Source organism: Prinia subflava, chromosome 5, assembly GCF_021018805.1.
Source record: "Prinia subflava isolate CZ2003 ecotype Zambia chromosome 5, Cam_Psub_1.2, whole genome shotgun sequence".
Taxonomy (NCBI): domain Eukaryota; kingdom Metazoa; phylum Chordata; class Aves; order Passeriformes; family Cisticolidae; genus Prinia; species Prinia subflava.
Genome location: NC_086251.1, coordinates 45,041,141 through 45,069,129, shown reverse-complemented (window position 1 = coordinate 45,069,129; position 27,989 = coordinate 45,041,141).

Here is a 27,989-nt window from a genome sequence, read left to right as displayed (position 1 = left end):
ATACTGAGCTGGAGAAAGATTTGGGGATGTTAGTCAACAGTGCAACATGACTTGGCAGTATGAGCTTGCAACCAAGAAGGCCATCAAAATGCATCAAAATATGTGTGACCAACAGGTCAAGAGAGGTGCTTCTCTCCCTCTGCTCCACTCTTGTGAGACTCCAACTGGACTGCTGAATCCTAGTCTGGAGTCCCCAACATAAGAACTACTTAGACATGTTGGAGTGAGTCCAGAAGAGGTCATGAAGAGTATCAGAGGGCTGGAGAACCTACAAGGCTGGAGGCCTACCAGAAAGACAGAGAGGGACTATTTACAAGGGCATGTAGTGACAGGATGAGGGAGAAAATGCTTCCATCTGAGACACTAGGTTTAGATTAGAGGTTAGGAAGAAATTCTTTACTATGAGGGTGGTGAGGTACTGGTGCAAGTTGCCCAGAAAAGCCATAAATATCCCATCCCTTGAGGTGTTCAAGGCCAGTTTGGATGAGGCATTGAGCAGCCTGGTATAGTGGAAGGTGTCCCTGCCCATGGCAGGGAGGTTGGAACCAGATCATCTTTTAAGTCCCTTCCAACCCAGGCCGTTCTATGACTAAGATTATGATTCCATGACTACCACAAGTTTCATTGATATGGTTGTGACAGGAGGCTTATAGTAGCTAAGGAAAACCTACGTAGTGTTGGGGTTTTTGTTTGTTTGTTTGTTTTTAATTTATTTATTATATTATTGATGAGCCTTTTATGCTTAACTGAAAGCAGCATTCGCTAAATACTCCCAATGTGTTTCAAGTCTGCCTCAGCTGGTAATAATGGCTTGGTTCAGAATTGCATGGCAATATACATGTGGGTATTGCAACAGGGGCTTGAACATTTCTGTTGTGATTTCTTTATTTTTTTCTGAAATTAAAATCACTCTCTGTATTTTCTGGATAAATCTGGAAATCATGTCACACTAGTGCAAATGAAGGACCATAATTCATGACTCACCAGCTTAATCTGTATACAAAAACTTCTCAGTACAGACGATCTGTGAAGCATGCCAACCCTCCAAGACAGCATTCACGTAATAGACAACTCAACAATAAATTCTTAGAGTAAAATTAACTGTGCTTGAATAGGAGACAAAAGCCTTGTGCAATGTCTCAGCAAAGAGAAGCAATGTGCTTACACCCTTTGGTGCCACAGGTTCAAGGGCTATGCAACATTCAAGAACACTTATGAACTGCAAGAATGACACTGGAGATTCAGCCTTGCTGAGTCTTTGATGAATATGGTAATACTTTCTGAGAAAATATCTCTTTGCAGCTAGAGTAACATCAGTTATTTTATGTTTTAGACACAAGCAAGTTACTGTAGGGCAGTCTGTTGTGTATAGATCTCCTCCTCTACAGTCCCTATACACAATCAAATATACATGACACAAACACTTCTTCTAGAAAATAGTAAATGCAATGAAATATCTCTCTTTTATTGTGTGAAGGCTCTTTTTTTGGCAGCTATAGTATTTCATAGATTTAGTGGGATAGAGCAGCACTACCGTACAGTAGATCAGGTTACTTCTGAATTATGCTTACCTGACTTTTGCTCGTGTGTTGACAGGCTGATTCTGAGAGCAGATATTGTGTGTTTTCTGCAAATACTACATTTTGTTTATGCAGCACATCAGGCTTGTTGCCAAAGACTTTAGATATAACCTCAAAACCAACATTATAATAACAAGGATATTTTACACCACATTGCACTTAGCTTTAGCAATCACCTAATTCCCTTTAATGGCAATTGCCAGTTACAAGACTGAGAGAGCATGGAGTGAGCTCATGTTAGGAGATCATTAACACAGCTAGTTGCCAAAAAGTGTAGCTCTGTCAAGCATCAGGTTCTAGGGAAATCCTGCAAAATGGAATGTCTCTGCTTCTGTCAACATCACCGTGACCTGACTGTAGTCTAAAATATCACATAACAGGTAGCTGAACTTAAGGATTTTCTTTTTCTGTGACTTTCATTTATAATATTTTCCTCCTATACGCATTCTCTGGTATCTTAGAATGGCATTAATTAGCAGAATGGTCCCATCAATGAGACAGGCAGTGTCTCTTCTTTAACATGTTTGTCTAGCTTCACTAAATGCATAAGGACTTAATTTCCTTGAGAATTATCTGTCATGTGTCAGTAAGATAAAGTGAAAGACAGACAGGCAGAAAGATAGTATTACTAAGCAAAGTGCATTTTCTAGATAGCTAAAAGTAACCCAAAATCTTTCAAAAAATGCTAACTAAAATACCCAAACACAATTTTAACAAAAATCATTGTCTGGATTGCTAAAGCATCAGATAGAAGAATTGCATATCTTTTGTCCTTACTCTGACCAAAGCCGGGTTTGGTTTTCAGGAACCCAGGGGAGCTCTTCAGCAACACAACCTGCTGCTTCCATTGCAGGAGCGACTGGGGCACTGCATCCCTCCTCACCGAGGCAGGTGCTGCAAGCCCTGAGTGCAGCCCTGCTGCAGGGCCCTGCAGTGCTGGTCACACGGGCTGGTGCTGGGCTCACCCAGACCACAGGTGTGGGGCCAAGCACAGAGGCCTCTTTCTCTTGTAGCAGAAAGGAGAGCGGGTTCCTGCAGTTACACCGGGGAAAACCACACTAAGAATCGTTTGGGAGCATGAGTCAGTCTGCCACTCACATAGTGGTATTCTTACCTCTCCCTATAGGATGAAACAGCCTCTTTAAGAATGATAGAATCCTTATACTGTGTTTTTAGCTTTTCACCTCCCCTTGCCCCTACCCAAAAATCTTTCTATTCTCTGTTGTGCCAAGATCCTAAGAATTTTTTTTCCATTTGTTTCCCAGCTCTCTTAAACAATGTTCATGTTGTAAGCATGACAAAGGGTATTCACAAAACCATCAACAACTTCACTACCCAGACTGGACTGTGCCTTTGTTGGTGACTCGCTTGGTGTCACTTGAGGCTTCTCAAGGTACCAGCAGCTGAAATGTTCAAGTGCTGAACATTTTCTGTTTGGAGAAGATAAGCTAATGTGAGGCAATCTGCAGTATTTATGAGTCTCTTACCACCTCAAGGAAGCTATATTTTTCAATTCTAGAAATAGATTTCTAGAATTATGCATGCAATTCTGGAAATATATGCACTGAGGGATTCAGGTCTTCCTCTAAAATATTTTCAGTAATGAGGTACATAGAAGCAGGTTCTACACCTTAATGTCTTTTCTGTTGAAAATGATCACAGGCTCTACACTTAATATCCTGTGGTTTACAAAGAAATCCATGTCCAAGAATACAGCTTTTCTGTTAAATTAGCTCTATTTATCAAATAGGTATCATTCCAATTATAAGATAGTTAGGATGACACTCATTAAATAACTTCTGAACACAAGTTGTAACACGTGCCAAGTCTCTACATATGGTGAAACTTTAAAGAAATACTTAGTAGGATAATAACTCACAAGGGAGTTAATTGTCCTGGTTGTCCATTTTTTCCTTGCACAGACTGTTAAAGTTCTGGCCTTTTTTGTTTTTGTATGAGCATGTCATTTTGCTAATGGCTTTAACACCATGATTTGGTCCAATATCCTCATGTCTACTTCAATCAGCACACAAACCACTACACAGAAAGAAATGCATAGAGATTCATCTCCTCCATTTCAGAGCCCTCAAGGAGGAAATCTGTTGTTCCTTTTCCTTTGAAAAACTGTATTTAGTGATGGGTTAAGAGACTGAAGGACAGCACGCAGTGAGACCTTCCCCAGAGCAGAGCTGACTTCAGAACCATTGAGATAAATGCTGTTGCCGTACAAATTACAGAAAAATATATTGATCTTTCCTAATTTTTAGTTCTCATCACAGTTTTGTCTGTATTGCTATTTACTTTCTTGTTTCTTTGAACTTTCTTTACCTCCTTTCCTTAGATCATAAATTTAATTCTCACGCTCGTAGTCTTTTGACTATCTCCATTTGCCTTCATTGAGATCTGATTCTGGGAATTGCTCTTTTGAAGGCGAGATGTGTATCAGTTCTCATTTGTTGTTTTTCTCTTTTGTGGAGTCCTCTCAGAGCAGTAAGTGAGTAGTGTAATGCTTCATATAGCAAATCTGATTAGGAAAATGTAATCAAAGTTGATTGCCTTTCAAGCTTCACCTTTTTATTAAAAATTGTCTTTTTCATGCACAATTCAAGGCTTTATCACTACAAAAGGTGCCAGCATGCCAAAAATGTCTAATGACCCACTCAGTCTTTTAATGATAATATCTGAAACTTAAAAGGTATTTTCTCCTGTTTTAGTGTAATACTACCTTATTTGCTGTTATGGCATTTAAAAAAACCCAAACAAAAACAACGAAACAAAAATCCATTGTAAAATTATTAAAGTAAATAATCATGAAGGAAAATACTAATAACTAAGCTATTTGGAACAATATATTTTGCTGTCAGAAATCAGTGATTGCTCTTTTCATTTCTCTTGAGATTTGTCTGTATATTAAGAAGGGGGAAAAAATGAACCTAAATCACATTATTAGTGATTTTATTTTCTTGATGAAGATGGAATACATTAATATTTCCTTCTTTTTCTTTTGGATGACTGCTTTCAAAAAATTTAAAATTTCTAGAATCAGTGGAAATCTGATTTCCTCCAAAAATATATGGTAGAAGTCATTATTCACTGCTTTCTGAGACATTTCCCATGTGACTCCTACAGTTAGGAGAGAGGTGTTAAAATTTTACTCTCTCCATTAACATTAAAGGCAACAAGCACCTACATTGACTACACAATTTATTATTTTTATATAGTTTGTGCTACTCAAAAGAGATTTTAATGTGGTTTCCTTAATGAGACTTTCACCCACTGGACTTGCATTTTCTACTGAATTTGAATTTTACTGGCTGTGATGCTTTGGAAGGCAGCTTCCAGATACCTGTCTGTGACTTATCACAGAAACCAACTGGTGACAATAATAATGCTTTTTTATGTATCCACCCACAGAACAGAAACAACACCACATGACTGCTCTGGCCATTCTCAGATTATTAAAGTCTGAAAACTGACAATTCCTACAAAAATTTTGATAAGAAAAATGCATTCTTAGTTGACAGAATATTCAATAAAGAATGACTGGGAAGAAACTGTTAAGTTTTCATAAATAAGAGGGGATGACACTATAATAGCATACTACTATTTTAACATGTTTCACTGAATGTATGCTTGTTTAGTATTTAAAAACTATATTTTTAAAAAATTTGATTTTGTATTCAATTTTATGTTATATGCTGATTTTTTTACATGTCCCCCACACGTTGTTTGAAATGAAGGGACAAAAAACTGAACATTATATCAATTTTCATACACTGACACCTAACATCGTTTGTTCCAAGAACTCTCCTGCCAGATGAGGTCTGTGAAATGCAGTATTTCATGAACATTCAGCATTTGAACTGCAACTATTTTATATTCTTATGACAGACAAGGAAATTATCTGTGATACTTTTCACTGCTATTCCTAGGCCCTAACTTCTCATACAACTTCACCTTGTTATGTATCAGTGGAAAAAAAATGAACTATTTCCTAGATAAAAAAAAAAAAAAATAAAAACATGAGTATGACCTGTGGCAAAGAAGGTCTCAAAGGGATGGTTAGAAGACTGTTCACACATCATTTCTTTGTCAAGACAAACTTTGATGGGTAACATTACTAACTTGAGGCTGTTGCATGGTCAATTTAAGCTGATTGATGGCCCCGTTTCTGTTCATTCTAAATGTCTTGGACATCACAAAAGTACTTCAACATCCTTAGGAAAGGTCAGGAGTTTAACAAACTGTACTGTTATACTACTTTGTCACTGGTGGAGGTGACAATACCTGGATTTATCAAGACAGTTAAGGGGGCAGTAGTCTCCTATGCTGCAGTCTAATTATGGTGTGTACAGTCTCAGTCCTGTAAGCAACAGAGTATTTGGTATAATCATCCCATCCATGTTGGTCTCTGTCAAGCTGTTCACCTAAGGGAGGCTAATAAATGTTTGTTGCAATGTTTTCTCTTGAAATAGATTGTAGATACAAGACAGATTTCTTTCCACAAAAACATTTCAAGGCACTTAGAAATTTTTTTCCCTAGTAAAATTGAAAGAAGAGTGCATCTTATTGGTCCCGTGGGAAGGAACTCAGCAGCCAATGTTAGAAAGTGAAAAATTGAATAACTTGGGCTCTTAATACATTTAGCTGAAACCCAGTAAATTTATAACTGCCTCTATTGTGAGGTTTTGTACGGTTTTCTACTTCAAAAATTAACTGAAAAAGTAAACTATTTTCTGGATCAACTTGGATTCATTTGAGAACTTGCAAGTGTCCTGAATTTGTTTTCTTATATATGATCCTAACTCTGTATTCTTTGAATAGAAGATTGATAGTCAGGAACTTAAATTGTCATCTAGTATTATATTTTACTCCCATAGTCACTGTTGGTTTTTCTTTTCCCTAATCACAGGCATAATTTTACAGCAGTGGGATGGTCTTTTTCTACCTTTGATCAGAGCGAATTACTTCATTGTTTATAAATTTATGTCAAAACTTTATGAAAATAAATTTCAACTTCTGCTTGGCTCATGAATGATTTAAATATTGCTCATGGCAACTCACTGTTTGAACAGAGAATTGTGTCACCCAAAAGTGATATGTTTTTGCTCTATGACTAGATGAACTCCAAGCAAAAAAATTCTGTTTTATGTAACAAATTTTTCTGAAATTAACATTTCTGTAAATATTTTCCACATGAAAGTGAATAAATGTTTTCAAGTAGATGAAAGTTTTATTCAAGGTAACACTTGTGAAAAGTTTTTAATACTTGCTAAAATCCAGACTTTAGCTGCTGTCAGATGATTGCATTTTGTACAGTTTTTGATCAATCTCCTGTAATCTAATTCAGGTCTTTTTTTTTAATTTTACTTTTGTTGGGGTTGTCTTTCCTTTGCAATGAAATATAAGGATTGAAATATATTTCATGTTATACCAGACATTTATTTTAATTAGACTTGAGAATTTCTTGTGAGATATGCAAAATTTGAAGCCACAAGAAAAGTATGAGAGAAAAAAAATGAAATAATAATATCTCTATGGACAAAAAAAAATCTTTCTGCCAACAAGTATCTTTCTATATGCCTAAGCGGGAAAAAATTAGATTAGAAATGAAATGGGAGCATTATCTGCATATTCATGTTTTACAGACAGGTAATGAACCCTTTGGAAAGAGTTGTTCCCTTCCCTAACACTTTGTAAAGAGTTTAGACCACTTGCTTAAATTGACTTTGCTCCTAGATAAGTCAAATGCACAGGAGTCAAAGTAAAAATATACTGACATTTATGCCATTGAAATGGGTGTCACCCTATTTTATTGAAGGAAAAATTTTCATGTTTCCCCATATAGACATATAAAATCAGTTAGAAGTTACAGTTGTGTATCATTGCTTGCCCTTTGTCAAGCTCAGACAAACTATATCTGCCTTTTTGCTTCAAGTATCATACAAAATCTAAATCATAAAAAACATACAAAGAATAACATTGGAAGTCTTAAAAGCAATATTTGAACCTACAGCCTTGCCTTTTTGGAGATGGAGTTTCTGTCTCCTAAGTTCACCACCCATAAGGAGGAAAGAAGAGAAAGGCTGGTCTTGAACCAGATAGGTAATTTGGAAATGTTTTGCAACCAATGACTGCCACTATGGAATTTATAGTTGGCATGCAAAACCCTCCTTGGTGGATTAAAGGCCAGATTTTAGCACTCATTTTCATAGGTAGAACCCATGGATTTTGTTGACTGGTGTCCTATTCATTACCTTTCCCCAGGAGAAGAAAATTTGCTTTGCTGTGATAGCTGGTTGGAAAGTCCACAGAACTGTCCTGACAGCACATGGGGTGCAGAGATTCCTGCTAGCAGCAGATGGCAGATGTTAGCATCTGTCTCACAGGAATTTAATTAATATTTAGCTTGCTTTTCAGGTCAGGAATTCCTTTCAAATCTAGTTGCATATTTTACAACCATCTAGGAAAATAAACCCATCTAATTTGTAACTGACAATGGATAAATAAATAAATTATGTGTCTGAGGGACAGGAAGGCCTAAGAACTTCATGTTTCAGAATCCTTTGAATCAAATCTGAATCGGTAGGAAACTGAACGCTGGAGTCACTTAATGTTGTTTGCTAGAAAATGAACTGCCAGTCTCTGCTCAAAATCAACAGCTGTCTAGACCTCCACATCCAGAGTTTCAAGAAGTATTATTTGTGCAGAGGCAGGAAATATCACATTTGTCATACATGCAGAGTTTTAAAAGATCTTATGACTATAGATGCTGAATTTTTGTTTCAATCTTAGACAAAAGTCTTTTTAAAATCTGGAAGAAAAAAAGAGTATAGAAAATTTCCCCTGTCATTTCTCATGTTATTCATGGGTGAAAGGTGTTCAGGCTTCCTGAATAAAAAACCTTTATTTATAACTTGAGCTATCTAAAATTTCAATATTTGGTCTAAGAAAGTACATTTGCCTTTCCTGTATTAAGTGTTATTGAAAGTTATGCATCTGAAGGACAATTAATTTAATTTTATAAACAAGTGACAATTAAGTGAGATGAGCTTCTCTTTGATGATATTTTTTTCTCTTCCATTCTCTAATTAGGACACCTAGGCTCCTAGATTACAAAAAGAAAGAAATTTGTACACAGAAAAAGTGAAGAGGGAGAAATAGTAATACAGGGCTGTTAATCCCATATCTTTTGACAGAAACTTAATTTCAATTTCCTCTCCCTCCATAATCTTCTTTTTTTTTCCTTTTATTGTTGTAGAAATAAAATATGGTTTTACAAAGAAAACATTGTTTATGAAAGTTAGTAGGAAGAAGAGAAATTATATATATATCCATAAAAACACCACTAGGATTCATCTGAACAACGTCAGCCTACTTCTAGTGGGAGTTGTAAACATGGACCTGCCTAAGAAATCTAATGTAAGACTTCTATCTTCACATCATAGCCTGGAGCAAAACAAGAAAGATGAATAGTGTAGACCAACTGGTGCTTTGAGTCTCCATAATTAGCTGTGTGTAATTTAAATCCTTGTTTCCTTCAGCAATTATAGAAACAAGGACAAAAATCAGAGCTTGGACTGAAATATATGTTACCAAGTTGGTAATCTGCCATCCTCACATTCTCCTGTAAAAAATAAAGTTGTGAGTCAACAGAAACAGAAGACATCATCCCAGAATAACTATCTGGAGAAAGCCCAACTATTATCTCATCAGAAGTTAATGCAACTATATTTAAAATTAAAAGCCAGAAAAAACAACAGACGGAAGGAGTGCAGTCAGCAGCAGAGAAGCCTTGCTGTTTAACTGTAATTTTGATCCTGAACCTTTCCCCAGGGTGCTCTTCCATCAACCAGCTGGCTCACCCAGTGCTGTGCACACGATGAAGATAAGCTGCACATGCTGCTGTGTGTGCTTGGCACACGGGGGCTGCTCTGCACGGCTCTTTGCAGAGCTGGAGTTAGGCTGAGAACTTCCTATCTCCCCCACACTGCTTTAAGTTTCCCTTGCCATGCCTTCAACACCCTTCATGCTGTTTAATTTCAAACAGAGTATCTCCAGAAAGCAGAGAGTAATCTTGTTCGGGCAGTTTTCTAAATTATCGTAAAAGGAACAGTAACATGATTATTTAGGCCTTGTGAATTTCATTCATTAACTGGAAGGGAAAATGAGACAGTAATTGTTGTTCTCTTGTTTTTTAGGGAGAGAAAGATATTAAAGAAATGGTAATACCTTTTACTAGATCACCTCATAAGTGAAGGAAAATCTGACTTTTGTACATGCAGATCTCTCTTTCCTCAAAGAAAAACAGAAAAAAAACACCACTTTATGTTTTCCAAAATTACAGCATTTAATGGTTGGTGGTAAAGGAAGGAAGATTAGTAGGTTGGGGTATTTTTCTAGAAAAAACTGAAGCTGAAATATATTCAGTGTTATATGGATAGAGATATAGATGCATAAGTGATTTGGGGTCTTTGTTTGTTTTGTTTGTGTTGCTTTGTTGTTTTTTGGGGTTTTTTTTAAGCAAAACTTCAGACTCAAACAAAACTCATTTTACACTTCTAAACAGTTTTGGCAAAATTCTAAAGTTGTAATATGTCTTGACTGCTCATGGGTTTTTCTCATGTCTTTTCCAATACAAAGGGTTAAAGATCAGAGGTGTCTGAAACTTATCTAATTTAGGAGAATGCCCAGGATTTGGACGGTGGAACCTGTGTGAAAGCAAATAATCTCACAAAATTTCTTTCTCTTTTGAGCTAGGAAACTACAAGAACAGCATATGAAATTTTGTTTTTGGCATTCATCTTATTCCCTGGCTTACTTTTTACTGACACTTGATTTGGAATGACACTTCCTTGCCCTACTTATTCATAATTAGTCATCTCTTATAGAAAACAAAGGAAAGGAAATGGTGATTACACTAAGAGATAGGGAAAGAATGTGTTCACTTATAAGCCCAGAAAAGCTACAATTATGTGTAGATTTTAAATCTCCTTGCTGTTTATCAGAGACATTCAGAAAGAATGACTACTATTTGTTCTTGTGTGACCTTGGCAAGATACACAAAAACATGCAAGAATCTAATAGGTAAAATTAGAAAGAGAAAAAGAGAGACTGACAAATGCACTATGAAGGATAAAACCAAATATATTAAAAGGTGAAAAGATTACATAAAATGATGATTATGTAGGAGCTGTGATAACATGGAGGATAAATTGGCAGGAGAGGATTCAATTTACATTCTGAATCTGTACTACAGATGGGGAGAACTAAAGCCCCCAGTGTGGTTATTTTATGTTCTGGCTCTTGGGTACTCTTCCTGCCCATACATTTAATCCATAGAATAATCAGGGCCGTGAGCAAGTGCAGGTGACGACAAAGGCACTTCTAGAGTTAATGGCATTTTCAAATGTCTGTCTAAAGTGCATAACTGAAGACTATAGATCTCAAACAAAATACAATCTGAATTTGGAAATGTGGGTGAGAGGTTTAATAAAAGATTAGCCTCAGTATTCAAAAATGAATAACTGATTAAAAGACTTAATGATGCATTTTTCACCTGCCTATTTTTCAGAATTCAAGCTGTGTACATATGTGGGCCTGACATTGGTCTGAATTTAGGCTTCAGGCTCTGCTAGTGTCTGTGTGAAAGGCAAGTGAGCAACTTTCTCATGTTAGCCTGAGAAATCTAAAGGAGGAATTCAAACAAACCTTGGGAAGTGAGAAACCATCCGCAGGTGGTGTTTTTCCAACATGTTTACTGGAAAGAAATATTTACAAAAGAGTGTAGACGCTGAATAACCAATCATGTTCTTTGTACCGAACTACTCTATAAAAGTAGAATTTAGAAGAATAAAGTTTGCTCTCATCTTTACCATCATGGAGAGTCATGTTGTTATTTCTGTGCCGTCCGAAAACCATAGCAACATACATACTAAATTTATAATGCAGAAACTGGAACACACAGACATACACATATATTTAATAACAAGGAATGTTAGATTGCTGCAATGTACAAGCTGGCACAGCCAACTGAAACCCCATTAGCAAAAATGTGTATTTAATTAACACAGTAAAAAGGATTGTCAAACTTCTTTCTACCCCACTACAAACCAAATCCAAAATTAAAACCATGCATGAATCTTAAAAGGAGATTTCCTGTTGTAGTTAGTGTGTAGTACCAGCAAGGTTTTTGTTCTTTTTTTTTTTTTTTTTTACAGGGATCACTTTAAATGTGCAATGTGCTCTCATGTGTGTTTCTGTACATTTGGCACAGATCTCAGATTGGTAAAGATGAATTTTCCTGGCAGACAAATACTTGGGTCTATCAGATCATGGAAACAAACTCTTTTGGACTGAGGTCTGCATGGAATTGTACTCTATGTGTGCACTGACCCCAAGTTGACTAAAATGTTTTATTTCAACAATCTTAATGGAAACTGATAGTTTCTGTTGTTTTCAGAAGACTTTTTTTTTAAAAAAAACATTCTTTTTGTTTTGCCGTGAAAAAGCTCAAGAGACATCACAATACTTTTGCCAGAGAGAAAATCAAGAGGGGAAAAGTGCAAGTACTGGTTAGCTCATATAACATTTAACAGGATTAAATAAAAATGCTAGTGATGCAGAGGGGTTTACCCTAGTCTCTTCCAGCACTAAGATTTCTTGACTTCATGTGGCAAAGCAATTCACATGAAAAAAAAATTGTGAAGATGCACTCAAAAAAACCCACAAAACACAACTACAACCAAAGACAAACCCCATATAACCAACTAAACCAGTTCATCATATTTTGTAGCTGATATATTTTTTACCTTTTGCATGCTGGAGATCTTGCTGTCTACCCTCAAATTTATAGAGATATGCAGGTGTACTAGGCTTTCATAACCTAGTTTGGTAGGCTTCTGTGAGGAGCTGCCAGGAGCTTTCCTTACATCCAACAGAGCCAATGCCAGCTGGACCCAAGGTAAACCTGCTGCTGGACACAGCCAAACCAGCTGACGACAGTGGTAGCACCTCTGCATTCAGAAAGGGTAAAAATGCCCTGCACATCCTCAGTGGGAGAGGGGGGAGTGTGTGTGAGAGAAGCAGCTCTGCAGCCACCCAGGTGGGTGAGGAAGGAGGAGAAGCAGGTCTCCTTGTGCCAGGGCAGAGGCTCCTCTGGTGAACACTGTGGTGAGGCAGCTGTGTCCTGCAGCCATGGAGGACAGGGGGACAGAGGCCACTGGCAGCACGGGGAGAAGGCAACGCTGGGGGATGTGCCCGAGGGAGGGTGAGCCCCCGTGGGCAGCCTGTGCTGGAGCAGGGCCAGGGAAAGAGGAGCTCAACTGGAACAGGTCTGCTGGCAGGGCTTGTGGCCCATGGGGGACCCACGTCAGAGCAGGCTGCTCCTGAAGGAGCCTGGGGAAAGAACCCATGCTGGAGCAGTGTGGAAAGAGCTGCAGCCCATGGGAAGGACTGCAGTGTATTGGAAGGGCTCACATGGAGAACTTCATGGAGGACTGTCTCTTGTGGGGTGGAACTCCTGCTGGAGCAGGGGAAGAGTGTGAGGAGTCCAGCCCCTGAGGATGAAGGAATGAAAAATATAATGTGATGAACTGAGTTTAACCTTCACTCCCCATCCTCTTCTACCTCTTGAGGGTGAGAAGGAATGACGAGTGGGAAGGGGACAGTGAGTGATGGTGGAGTGAGGGCGGGAAGGGGAACCAGGAGTGACGTTGAGCCTGGGAAGGAGAGAGAGGTGGTGTGAAGGTGTTTTTAAGATTTGGCTTCCCTTCTCATTATTCCACTTTGATGTGATTGATAATAAATCAGATTATTTTACTGAAGTTGAGGCTATTTTGCCAGTGAGGGTAAGTGGAATAAACAGAGCACTTGATTGGAGATATCAACATCATAAAGTCACCCTTGGACAGCTAGTTATCTCCATCTCTATTCAGTCTGTACCTGTCCTGACCTTTGAACCTTTCCTTATATATTCTTCCCCCTGTTCAGCAGAGAAGGGATTTGATAGATTTATTTGATGGGCACCTGGTGTCCAGCCAGGGTCAACCCACCATGCCAAGTGTGTTAAAAAATGTTCCATCAAATATATAAATATAACATCCAGTGCAGAAACAGGAAATATAGGTAGTTTCACTGTATGTAATATTACCCTGTATTTAGCAAAGATGAAATAGTGGCAGACAAATCAAAAATATGTTAATAACTTAAATAATTATTAAAGTTTGTAAATGTAAAATGTTTGTAAATGAAAAATGGTTTACCTACTGCTGTTTCTTCTGAGACCTTTGTCATACAGCTTTCAATATGAACAACCTTTTCATCTCTTATGAGGAGTGTTGGCTAGACAAACTTTGTCTTCTCTGTTTTTAGAACGAGTACCTCCTGTACATTCAAGAGCTGTGACCCATATTCTGCATATCTTTTCATAAGGGGAACCCTTCTAGCAGTACAAGTAATACCATTCTGTTGGGCTGCTCTGGGGCTGAACCTGCTGTGAGACTGAGCAGAATACCACTGGCAGGGGAAAACTGTGACCGACAGCAGCTCTGGCTTCTACCTAAATGAGGTCAGCTCACACCCTTGGTACTTTTAGACCAAAAGCAAATCTAATTTAATGAGAAACTATGAGCTGAATTAGCCAGAGAGCAAGTTAATTTTATTTCTAAGAGTTATGATAATTACTGAATTTTTACATGGGCAAATAGAGGTACCTTTTATATGTGGATGATACCATTTCTTGTGTCTCTATGAGTTCTATTAAATTGTTTTCACAGAAATAATATTAATAAGGCTAATTTCAGACAAATTTTCCACCCATTTTTCTTGCTTGAATAGATTTATGATAAGGGTCCATCTGAGGGAAAAAGGTTATCCTTTTTAACAAGCAAAAAAAATGTCTTTCCTGGCTCTAGTGATTGAGGAATGAGGGTTGGGAAAACAAAAACTGAAGTATGGTACTTCTGCATAGTACTATGTTTGTGGTATAATTAACAAACCTGAAAATGCCTTCTTCACAATAGAAATGAGGTGCACAAATTCCTAGCCAGGAGATTGTTGTGGTGCTGTCTATTATTTTGGGCTTGACATGAGTCTGATATTTTTCTTAAATACTCTCTTTTGGAACCTGTAACACAAGGAATTTCTTATTGCTTTTTCTTCAGGAAAAAAATGAAAGCTAAAACCTAGGATTTGTGAAAGTTCAAAATAACTGAAAGAAAAAAAGGCAAAGGGTACCATGAGCTAAATTTGTGGAGACTTTGTTTATTTCATGACTCCTAAGGAATAGTCCTAATATTTCAGTCCTTCATGCTGGCAATATTTTTCTCTGCCAGAATAATTAGTAGCACGTACTATAACAAAAACTTGGTTATTTCCCTCAGAAACAAGACAAGGTATGTTATTTGCCTTCCTTAAATTGTCAGCAAATTTTATTACATTAGCAAAAAGAGTTACTATTAGTTCTATCACCTTATCTGACAGAAGGTGATAGATATTACAGAAAATTCTTACAATAAACAAATGAAGTAGAATCAGATGTCCACTATAGCGTTAATAATTTTATAGAGTGTTATTTAATTTGGATTTTTTCCAGTTCTGTCTAATGAGATTTGCTACTTGTGGATTAACAGGTTGGACAATTAGTCTACTCTTTAGTGTAATTATTCCTTCCTATCCATCTGCCCCAAATCATAAAAGTTCCTTAAAATCTATTTCATTTCATCAGATTTTTGTTTTCCTTCCTCTAAAGGCATGCACTGAAGACTACATTTGTTCTGCTGCTCCCTTTCTGCTGTGCTCCTTATGTCTCTGGGGAAACAGGAGCACAAAGTGTGGGAGTAACTATGATCGTCGTAAGGTGTTAGCCGAGTTACAGCTCTGAGGCTATCAGAGCAGGGATCTGCTGAATATCTGTCCCTCAGTAACAGAGGAGCCTTCCTCCCCTGCCCTAGTTCAAAGAGTGGTGCTGTCACAGTTCTTCTGACCTGTCACCCAGTTTCACCAGCCTGTCTCATGGCTGTGGCTCTTCAGGACATAATCTGAATTTTCTGCCCAGCAGAAAATAAAGCAGTTGTTATAGTGTGACCAGAGAACTGGTCTCCCATGGGAGGTATCACAGCTCCCAGAGCCTCAGGGTTGCATTACAATTTTTGTGTGACACTCCTATCAGTGGCTGCAGACACTGGCCCTGAGGAGTTATTTTTGCAAGGGATCCCTACTGAAATCCTTCTCACCATGATGCGATTCGGCCTTGCAGGTGCAGCCAGTCCACAAGTGGGCCCATGTAGCCCATCCTCCTTACTGAGTTTGAGAACTTTAAAATATGGACAAAATCTTCAACTAGAACTTCACCATCAGTAGACTGTTTTGAATTTGCTGAATGGGGAATATTTGCTCCTTGAATGACACTCTTGAGTCTATAATCATGGATAAAATGGAATTATGCCTCTAAGATCACCTTTGGAGAGTCAGAGTCACCCGAGGAAGCATCATCTGGTGATACCACCACAACACCAACAGGGAGGTTGGGGCAGCCTGCCTCAGGGGTCCTGAATCATAGTTGGCACATTTTTTAATGCAGATATTCTGTCTGGCTTCAAGTTTGTTTCCTGCATATAAGCTAGAAAATTGATAAATGGTGGTTTAGGAAGTTTCATCTATGAATTGTTTAAGGGAATCTTCAGGGACTTGTAAATACAAAACTTCTTTACGTCATCAAAAATTTAAATAAATGGATGATTTAGATTCCCAGTCCTAGTATACGAACAACTCTATGGACAATTTGAGAAAATTAATTATTTAAAATCTCATAACAGGTAGATAAGTTTGAGATTACTTTCCTCGCTGCATTTTCAATACTCAGCTCAAAAAAGAAATACTTGCAAACAGGCTTACATTGAGCAATGGGATACAGAATCAACATTCCATATAAAATGGGATATAACACACATTAAAAAATATATATTTTTTTGAAAGTAGAGAAAAAATCATGTGGGTAAGATGGGATTTTTAAAAGCATGAAGTGTAGGTCTCTGACTGCCCTGAAATCAGTAGGGAAGCATTCAGTGAATTCTACAGGAGCAGATCAAGTACAATGCTGTTCACATTTTTAACTCCTACCCATAAGTAACTTTTAGATGGCTGAGAATAGAGAAACACACTCTGGTAATGAATATTCAGTTACTCCAGAATATTCTTAGCTTTCATTTGAAAAGTATATGAGTACATATGGCTACAAAATGTATGCTGCATCCAACCTATTTTCCTGATGCTTGATAGCACCAGTCTGTAATTGAGCTGGTGAGCAAATTGATAATTGAACTCATTCAAATAGCTGAGGTGCTTTTAAATAGATTTCTCTTCTGCTTGAAAAATTCATTTTTAATAAAATGTTTCTAGCTTTAAAATCCTTCAAAATCTTTTAGGAGTAAATATTGTTGAATTACACAGTGATTTTCTAGTGCAGAGAGGCAGGCAGATATGCTTACATATCCCTTCCTGACAAAACTATAATGACTTTTCAAGTGCAAAAAAACCTATTTAAAGTAGCAATTTTAAAAGAAGTGTCAGAAAATACATAATCAAACACTACAGATGAGTCTGTGCAGATCTGTACACTTTCAGCTGCAGAGCCTGCAGCATGGAAAACTGCCTACAGGATGCTTATTGACGTAGCTGCAGGTCAGCTTTAATAATAGTAATACCTTCCAGAATGTAATTGTTCAAAATGTGTTAGTTAATTACATGATATGGACATGAGTCCAGATAGATCCCTTGAGAATTCAGTTTTCATTATATTGAATGGCAATCTGAGATTTAACAGAGCAAAATATGAGACTGTGTAGTCTGGATATTACATAAGGTGAGTGGGAAACACCACCAGAAGAATGAGGATGCTCAGGAAAAAAGTGAATGCAGGTGATATCTTCTGCCTCCATGCAACAGAAATTATGTAAAAATATAGTGCACATTCTATCCAAGAGGCCTGTGTAATAAATTTGCATTATACTGAGTTCATTAATCACATGTAGGAATAATTTATCTTATCATATGAAATACAGAAATAAATTAGCAAGAGTACAAACCATTGTAGTTCCAGCTTATAACTGTGGAATATGGATCACAAAACCAATCACATCCTGGGCAGAGAAAATTACAATCATAAATAATAATCCATTCAATGTCCTTCGGTCAAGAAATACAAAAGTCTCAGAGAATGTCAATAAACTAATTGAGTCTGAACAAAAACAGAGTGAAATTTCAACAGAAAGCTGCAGTCAAAATTAGACAGGATCTAATTATACGGTTTTAATGGGAATATGAATCTGATTACCTACAGTGTAACAAATATTAAACACAAATATCAACTATTATTGCCTTGTGAAACTCTTTTTCTGATTGGGAAGTTAGAGAGAAAACAAGGAGAAATTTAATAAAAAGGAAAAAACACTGACAGAAATCAAAATAGAACATAAGAATTATTGCATTGGTCTAGGCTGACACTGCACCTATCCTGTCCCTAAAGAATGCATAGGTCAATTCTTTGTTTTTCTCAGATCTAATTTTGGTGTGCAGAAGGCACACACCACACAGAAAATGAAGCCTTTATAAATCAATGAAAAGGTGCATAGACAAAGCATTAGACAAGCTAGACATGCAGTTTGGTCAATACTCAACAAAGTAATCAGCTTTTACTTTCTTGTCTCAGTCACACTTCTGTAATAAATAATAAGGTCCATTAGAAAAATAATTTTAAGACCACTATACTTTCCCATAAAGGATTTTTTCTAAACATGGTGGCACACTAAAAAAGGTTTACACTCAAATAAATCAAATATCAATCAAATCGAATAAATAGAATTATATAAAAAGCATAGATTTTATTTTACCATTAAATAGGACCCATAGAAATTTCAAAAATACCAAAACAAAACAGATATAAACTTGCTCTCTGTAGGTTTAATTTGTCTTAATTGCATCAATATAAAATTTGCGATGTAATCGCATGAACCTACTGTGTTATTTTCACAGATTTCTTTAATCAGTGAACAGTTACTTCAGTAAAATAGTGAATATGAGAAGACTGAAAATATCTATGTTCCACTGAAACCACACCAAATTATTTGATACTTAGTATGCAACTTCTATATCAATATTAAACAAAATATTTTAGTACTGTACTCTCTTGTTACTATGTGGTGTTGATAAGACAAGAAAACATTTACTTTGTGTATTATTTTTATAAAGTTAGGCAACATTTTTAAAATAAAATTTTAAAAATAAAATCTGCTATTCATTTCAGTAGTTCTGATTGTATCTTCCCTGCATTTCAGTTTGAATCACAATCATATATTTTTATATAAAAGATTAATTTTTAAAGTCTTGTTCAAGAATTATAGAGTCGTTTACCATTGTATGGTTGTTGTGTCTCATTGATAGATGAGGTTCCTCTTATTTGTCAGTTTGGTAAGTGTTTTGAGAAAAAGGTGTTGAATAAAGATATCATTGATATACTTAGTTTTAAAGGCCATATAATGCAGCTTCATAAAATCATATATAGTTGTGGTTAATAGCTATTAGGTCATCTGATTTAGTTCAGCCACAAAAAACTCAAATGAGTTTTGCATTATTTGTATCAGGCCCTCTGGGAAATTTTTCCACTGACATAAATTTCAATTATAGTAATTGTATCCTGATACTCAAACTAAATTTTCCTTCGCTCAATTTCACCTCACTTTCCTCTCTCATGTTCTTGGAACTGAGCAAGGTTGTCAATGTACTTTTGTAAAATAATAAACATTTAATCATCTTTTTGTTTTTTATTATCAAAAGACAAAGGTAAGACAGGAAGCCTTCTTAGTAAGGATTAAAAATTAATAAAGAAAGAGATTTAACCAATGCACCAAAACTTCTGCAACTGTTTTGAAGACAGGTGATATTCTTCATGAAACAGTAAGCAAACAGAGTACAATTAGGCAATATTAAAAGGAAGGGTTAAATATTGTTGAGTCAGTGACAGCAATCTGAAGGACAAATATACTTCTGCTTCTAATTGTCCTTCATTTGCATGTCACTGATTACTAGACCTTTATCTGTATTTCCAGAAGCCTGCTATGAAGACATTAGAATATGAGGAATGAGAAGATATCCATATTTTTTCTATTTTCCAATCACTGTTTAACAAGGCTACTTTCAGCAAAAACATCTTAGGTAAACTATCATGATTTTTAACTTAACAGCTGCATAATATGTTATCTAATTCAGTTGAGTAGTGCCTTTGAGGTCAGTTGTCATATCTTCAAAAAAGCTCAGGTCTCATAGGCATCAACATGAATTTTCCAGATTTTTGAAAGTGCTCAGTGAGACATAGTTTGCAATGATCATCATTAAACTTTAGGCTTTTAATAACCATGTTTTAACCACAATTTCTAAAATCATGCTGGTTTTTACACTGATGATTTGGAATATTTTCTGTTTCCTATTCTGTTTTGCCTTGACATATATGTCCAAACCCACAAAAATTAGCCTTGAACTGTGAGTTTTATTACCTCTTTCAAGTATGATATTATTATACTAAACAAAATCTAACTCTTAATTGAGTCAATAATCCTTTTCTTAAATTTATGCATTATTACTTTGTCTTTAATTTTGGTTATATTGTTACAGCTTGTATTCAATCCAAGGCTAAAACAGCTCTGTCGTGCTGACTGCAAGCCCTTTTTAACTCCAATGCATCCAATACCACCTAGCATTGCAGTTTCCTATATATTCTTCTTTCCGTAATGCTCAGCGTGTATTCAATTAGTATTTATAACAGTCACCCAAAGGAAGCATCAAGAGCTGGCAGAGACAAAGGTCCACCTCAGGATGCACCTGATCCTAATTATGTTATTTTATATCAAATAAAGGAATTTGATAAGACAGAATCCAGGTCGTCCTGGCGTGGTTCATTTGTCTCACATGATTATTTGCACAATACTTCTTTTTAAAAATCAGTTGTGGCTAATTGTAATTTAGGAAATAGAGGCAATGGGTTTTAGATTTAAAGAAATAAAGCACTAGGCTGAATCTAGTTTACAAACTAGTTAAATAACATTATCATATATTTTTTAGCTGAGGAATAAACTTCAGTGTCTGTTCACTGTGAACTTTGTGCTGATCTGTCAGTTTTTTATTCTACAGGCTTTTCTTTAAGCCAAACGATTTTAGGTAATAAGGCAATAAAACATTAAAGAACCCTGAACAAGTTTGGGTAGCGAAAGAGCTTGAATTCAGGTAGTTCAGCTTCAGTGAAACCAAAGATTCAGTGTGATGAAACACTGAAACACAGCACAGCAACTTCATGACTGAAACATCACTACGTTGTTACAGAAATGTCATTGAAATCAAAGTGCTCAGTGATCTCACAAAGAATTTGGGATTTGTTGTCTACCAAGTTCCCTCTGCAGAGCAGAGGTCAAAACAAGGGGTTTGCTGGGGAACATGCCCACCAAAACAAGGAAACTGTTTACAGATTTCACTTTTCAGAATTGTGTTTGGCCAGGAGAGATTCCCTAAGCAATAATTTGAAGCGGAGGGAGGGAAGGAGGAAGAGAGGGGAGGGGGCAGAAATTCTGTGTAACTTGTCATAGTTCACTGCCTAATTATTTTCAATTTTAAAATGAGAAAAATGATTTTCCTAGCCTCTTGTATAACATTGTGACATAGTATTTATTAAGGTGTAGTGCAGCCCAAATGACATAGATTCCCAGTTTACAACCTAACTATTGAAAAATCCTTTCACTTGAGTCTAAGCCTTGATCTATGCCTGTACTATAAACTACGTCCAGTTTGCTTATCTATAAATAGATTTCATATTATTTTAGATGAGACATCAAAGATGGTAAGAAAATGAAGAAAGCCACATCACTCCCTTGACTACATTTTGTAAAAGAACCTAGGATGCTATATGGTTTTCTAAACGCAGATGAGCATTGAACATTTATGTTCTTGTAGACAGTATCTTCAAGGGACCAAAGATATTCTATTATTTGGTATTATATGGTAATATAATATTACCTTGTAAGCTAGTTAAATCCTGTAAACTAGTTAAATAACATTATCATATATTTTGTTAGCTGAGGAATCTGAGACAATGATAAGCAGATTATAGGAAATCACAGACTTCAAACTGCAGAGAATGTGTGCCTACATTCCTAGTATTAGATGGGGAATATGTTCAAAACCACCATGAAAGTTACATTTTTCCCATCGTTCACAGATTCTCCCTAATTTACTGAACATGAATCCAAATAAGGTCTCAAAATCAAAATCAAAGTGCAGGTGAGAAGCAGAAGATATCTGACAAATTAAATCTCCTGTGTATTTATTTGACCTTGATAGTTAAGTGTGGCCATTAGATTGACTTAAATTTCAAGGCAAAAACATTATGCCTTGACTGGTTATAGTTGTGGATGTATAAAGGGTTAACTTAGAAATGTAGGAAATTGTGTCAATCCTTCATTGTGATGTTAAATAATACAGCAGAATAGAATCAATAAATATCAATGTATTATAATGCACTTTTATAGTGAAATCATTAATTTTTCTTATAGCAGAGACAATTACATTTTGCCAAGACAGTCAAGAATCTGCAGAAGAATAGATGAAAAGGATAACCAGTCAAGGCAGTGTCACTTTATTATTTTCCTCCCTAACTTGCTGCATCTGCATGCAAGATTTGTCAGTGTCTTTTGGCATTACTCTAATCCCAGGATGTTGTGTGTAGTAACTTTGAACAGATACCCTCTAGTGGTTACATTTTCAATACAAAATGGATATCATTTGCTCCTCAGAATGGAGTATTTACTTAAGAACTAAAAAGATGAAAAGAACACTCTCTCTTTTAGTGTGCCCCTGTATCAGCAAAGGGAAATAACCTTGGGTTTCTCTGCTCTCTGACAAGTTAATTTCATTCCTTCTTTTATCAATTCAAGTATAACACTAGGAGGTTTCATGGTCTCTTGCCCATGTTTTGGAAAGATATGAAAAAAAATCATCTCCTGAAATAGATGTACAGTCACCTTTTGGCCTATTTTCAGTTAATTTCCTGCAATGTCAATGCAGAATAGATTGAATATAAATTATTGCAGAAATATTTTTTACTGTTGGAACAAAGGACATTCAACTGGGGTTTTGCTCCCAGATCTGTAACTGAGTTTTACCTTCAACTAGGCAGTTTCACATTGCATGTCCCAGTATGAAGTAAGTATATTAATGATTGCTTCCCTTAAGCATTTAGCCAAGTATTAAATGTGTATTTGTTAATTTTTTTAAAGTTTAAGCAGCAAGAAGTACAGATAGATCCACACCAATCCCTACAGTTCCTGTTCAGAAATGAGGTTTAATTAAGAAATTGAATCAGGGACATTTCAGGATATATATTTTTTCCTGAAATTCTCAGATGCTCTTATCTATCTCTATTACATACATAGACAACCTGTTCCTTTCTTACCAGGGCTGAAAAAAATTACTATATCATTCAACAATGCCTAAGACATCAAGAGAAAAGAATTTTTCTATCTTCAATTCACATATTAAAAATTTAGCAATGTCAAACAAATACCCACAGGGCTTTGGAATGACCAATGCACCCCAAATCCTGAATGACCTGCAAGTACTGAAAGGTAGCTTGATTAAAATAATTTTTCACTTATATCACTGAAAAATTTTTGCACATAGTCACTTAAAGAAGTCTACATGTAACAAACCACTGGTTACCTTGGATATCTTGTCTGCATGTAAAAATAATGTGCAAAGTCCAAATTTAAAATTATGGATGATCCAGAGATATTGTCTGTCAGAGATCAGTTATTTGTCAATTTATACATTTTGAGGAGAAAAAATAAATATATGGGTCAATGGAAGGAAGGAAATTTTTTGATTGGAATGGAACCAAAAATATCATTGAGACCTCTTTGTATAAGGAAAACAAAAAAAAGTATGATGACTCAGCCTCTTTTCTGGGAAAGCAACCTAGATATAGTTTAATCAATAACAAAAACCAAGCAAACAAATTAAAAAATAACCTTCAAGAAACTATGCTTCTTTTAAAAATGCAATAACTATTTTTGGAATAATAATTTCTGAATTTTAATATTGGCTATTTGGTAGACACATATGTTTATTTGACCTGGAACTTCAAGCATCCTGGATGAATGTTATTTGCCTGTTGATTGTGAAATGAGTCTATTTATCTATCAATGTGAGGAATCAAAGGGAATTACTATTAATACGTTAAGTGATTATTTGATATATGCTATTATAAACAAAAAAACTTTATCATTAAGTAGATAAGAGCAATTCCACTTTGAAATCCCTTCTGTTCTTCTATTCTTCTCTACCAGAATAGTTCACAAATGCAAGATTTCAGAAAAAAAAAGAGGCGGCTAACCATGGTGATGCCCTGTGAGTGTATATACAAAGTATACAGCAAATATATGAGCACAGATAAGTCTGCTTTAGCAAACAAGGACTAGGTATGAGCTGACATAAAGAGCACCTGCAGTGATGGACCTTGGCTTCCCCCATGGGGCATGGGGGGAAGACATCTCTCACCAAGCCACAGTGACACCTGTCCTGCCCGTTGATCTTCTCACGTTACACAAGGCTCAAAGTGGGAACAGCCTGGGATAGCAAAAAAAACCCACCTGTTCTATCTTTAAATATGAATAATTAAAAAATTTTTTTGGAATAAAAAACTCTGACTAGGTAGATCAGCGTTGCTACTGCATGAAAAACATACCCACTCATTCTATTGCTGAGATGTGCCTAGAAAAAAAAAAGCATAAAAATTTAATCAATTGCATAACTTAAAGGCCAGCACTAATAAAATCAACAAATGCATTATTAAGCCCGTAGAGAAAATAATTAGTAATATTTTCAAGTGTTGTTAAAATCAAATCAAATTAATAAATATCGCATTTTATCAGAAAGGCAATTCTTGTCCTTCACAACAGAAGAAAGATCTCCAGAACTTAATGTGGCTACCTTACAATTTCAATTATGGGGTGATAAAGAAAAGTTACTTCATAAATTTCCATCATTATAGTTGCTCACCAACGCTTCATGAAAGTAATACTTTTTTTTCTGGGGCTATTCTGAAGTTTATCTTATTCAGGGAAAGAGTTATGAATTTTGGAAAATTTTCAGTTCTTTCCATTGATCTTTTTTCCCATTTGTCATCATGAAAATGTTGATAGAAGGCATTAATATGGCAGTAGTATGGGAAATGGCAGAAGCATTGTCAGTGCCTGTGTGTTAAGAAACTCAGAATTGCTGATTTGTACCTTTATAAAAATTAGTCTTCTCTTTTTCCTACAGCCTTGAAAATTCCAGGGGTACTTGTTGAATGTTTGCCATTTCCTTTAGTGGAAATGAGCTGTTACCCATATATGGATGATTTCACTTATTGTTGATTCACAGTAAGAGTCTCATACACTTAACCTGTGAGTAGTCTTAGATGTCAAAATATGAGGTCTTTAGGTATAGAAAAGATTTCCAAAGAAACATAATCCTCAAACACATTGGCCTTGATTCTTGTTTACATAAAGACCTCTTTACAGATTCTGGCAGCACAAAGGAACCCTAAAGTGTATTTAAATAAAATTTATGCCCACTCTAAAAGTTTTTTATGCTGCCAGAACTCTGTAAAAGAAAATCAGGTCTATTATATCTGAGGTGATTTTTTCTTTCAACTGTTGCACTGCATATATGAAAAAGCATTTCCTTGTAACTTCCAGAAGGGCAACAACAAAAAATTTAGAGGTAAAGAGAAAACAAATTTGTGGAGTTAAACAGGGAAGAAAAGTTAGGATTATTCTGTTTTAAAGATAATTTTAAAATATATTAATTTAATGAAAAACAATCAATTGAAAATTCCTTTCCTGATTTTTTTTTTTTTATTATTCTGAGAAGCTGGGGTGGGGCATGCTAAAAATCAGAAACATTTGATTTGGACCAGGTTTCAAAACAGACTAACTGAAAGATGGCTTGCATAAAATCAAGCCTGTGACCCTTCTTAGCCACAGAGCAGTCATAGCTGTTTTGGAATCATAAAATAATACCCAGAAAGAATAATGTTAAATGGCATGTATAGGATGGTTCTTCACTTACCTTGAAAAAACTGTGTTATGGAGGCAATTTTTTAAGAGTTTTAGATTCACCATGAAAAGACATGCTTGAAATTATGTTGAAGGGACACATCCTGTGAATTGTTTTAAAGCCGTAGTACCTTGGGCCTTAAGAGTCAACTGCAAACAAAAAATGACATTTCTGTTTTATTACAGCCCATTTCCTGGGCAAGTTGAATGCTGCCCAAGGTCAAGCATTTGTATTGTCTCCTTGAATGTCCTTTCTTTAGGCCTCTTACCTGCAGTTCTGGCATTGGCCTTGCTCCATTTTAAATTTGTTTTTCCTTACATTTATGCCAAGATTCCAATGGATTCCAGCCTTTCCCTGTGCATTAAAATTCTCTTATTTTTGCTCCAAGTGGAATGTGAAAGCATAGAAAACAGAAGACAGCTTACACATTTTAAAAGACTTTTTTTTTCTGCATTAATTTGTCACTAAATGCATTATGTTCCAAATACATATTGACCTGAATTTTCCCTATTATTGTTTGCAGTCTATAGAAACTGAAAATCTTCAGTACTCCTTGGCAGTGTTCTCGTACTTTGGGGTTGCTTCAGTGAGCTCCACAAGCATTGGCAGTAAAACAGGGGATCCTGTTGGTAACTGTGATTTGTACTCCAGTTGGAAAGAATTCAAAACCCTTACTCTGCCCTTTCTCCCTTTTTATCTGCTCTTCCTGCCTTAGCTTTTGCTTTCCCCTGGTAATTTATTACTCCTAAGAACCTGTACATAGCTAACAGGCAGTCTGCTCTAGCAAAAAATGTTTGGAGACAACTAGTTCGTCGTGAACCTCAGTCAAGTTTGAACAAAAATCAAAGTTGTTTCCAGTCCCTGAAGTGGACAGCACAGTTTCCTGGATTCAGGTATAATAAAAGAGAGTATCTGGGCTTTTTAATATGTTGGTGGTTTGTATTCATCTGTTTCATCAATCAAGATACAGTAAAACTTAGATTCTTGAACATACTCCACTTCTTGGATTTTCTTATGATGTTATTATTAGAGGTCTCACAACACTGTGTGAAAAGTAGGAGCTGCCTATTATCATGAAAAGAACATGGAAACTACCTCAGTATAAATTATTTTATCTTCACAGACACAGAGAAAAAAATGCTGAAATATCTTGGAGGAAAGCCAAATGGTAGTGTGAGGTGGAACAAAATGGTCATTAGTTAGACAAAGTGCAAAATATTCAGGTATAGTTACAAAAATGAGCTAGCTTTATATGCACATGTAAATCAAGCATCTAAAATATAGAACCTTCTTCCTCGATGAGATTTTACTATGCTTTGCTTAATATAAGTCTACTTTTTTCCTGTCTCCTTTGATTCCTTGTACAACATATGTCTTTACTCAGCTTAACTTCTATATATAGCTCCAGTTTGTTGGACTTTAATTACCATTTTAATTACCAATTTGATAATAACTTAAAAGACATATAACATATAATTCACAAATGAGTGAATAGTTCTCAGATGCTGGTTAAAAGTTCACAATCCATATCCATCATTGCAAATCTCCCTTTATCTGACAGAACTGTTCTTTAATATTCATATTAGAAAACAGAAATAACCAACAGACATACCAGAGTGATGTTTAGATTACTAAGTATTTCTTCTCTTTCAGTGATATAATAGATGCCACAGCTGATACAGAAGGAGATAGGGAAGTCTGAATATATCAGCAGGATGAGGATCAGAAGACTGAGGACTGAATGTGAACCTAAAGAGACCTGTTTCTCTTAATAATTACTTAACATTAGTCATTTTGTAAGCAGATATTAAAAAATAGAGCTAAAAGAAAAATATATTGTACTGTATACACTTCACAACCTCAGGGCTACAAGCCCTATATAAACCAAGCAAACAAATAAAACAACCAAATCCACTTAAAATCTTCAAAGACAGGGGTGAGTGGTATAACAGTTTCACCTTTCTTAGCACAATAGGTGAACCCAGCCAAAATCATACCATAGTTTTGTCAGGTTACCTTGTTGCAGCGTTTGTTCTGATGCTAAACCTGAATCGTCAGCACTTTAAAGAAACAGTTAATCTTCCTTGAAAATATTCATAGTGAAAAATATAGCAAAATCTCTTTTTTGCCTTTAGAGGACAATAAAGACTGTATGCAATTACTTTATGAAATTACACAAGGCTTGACTTGTAAAGGTAAGATAATAAGGATTTTATCTGAATTAAACAGAATTTTATAGAGAGACCACATAGCAGTTTAGGCCCCAAG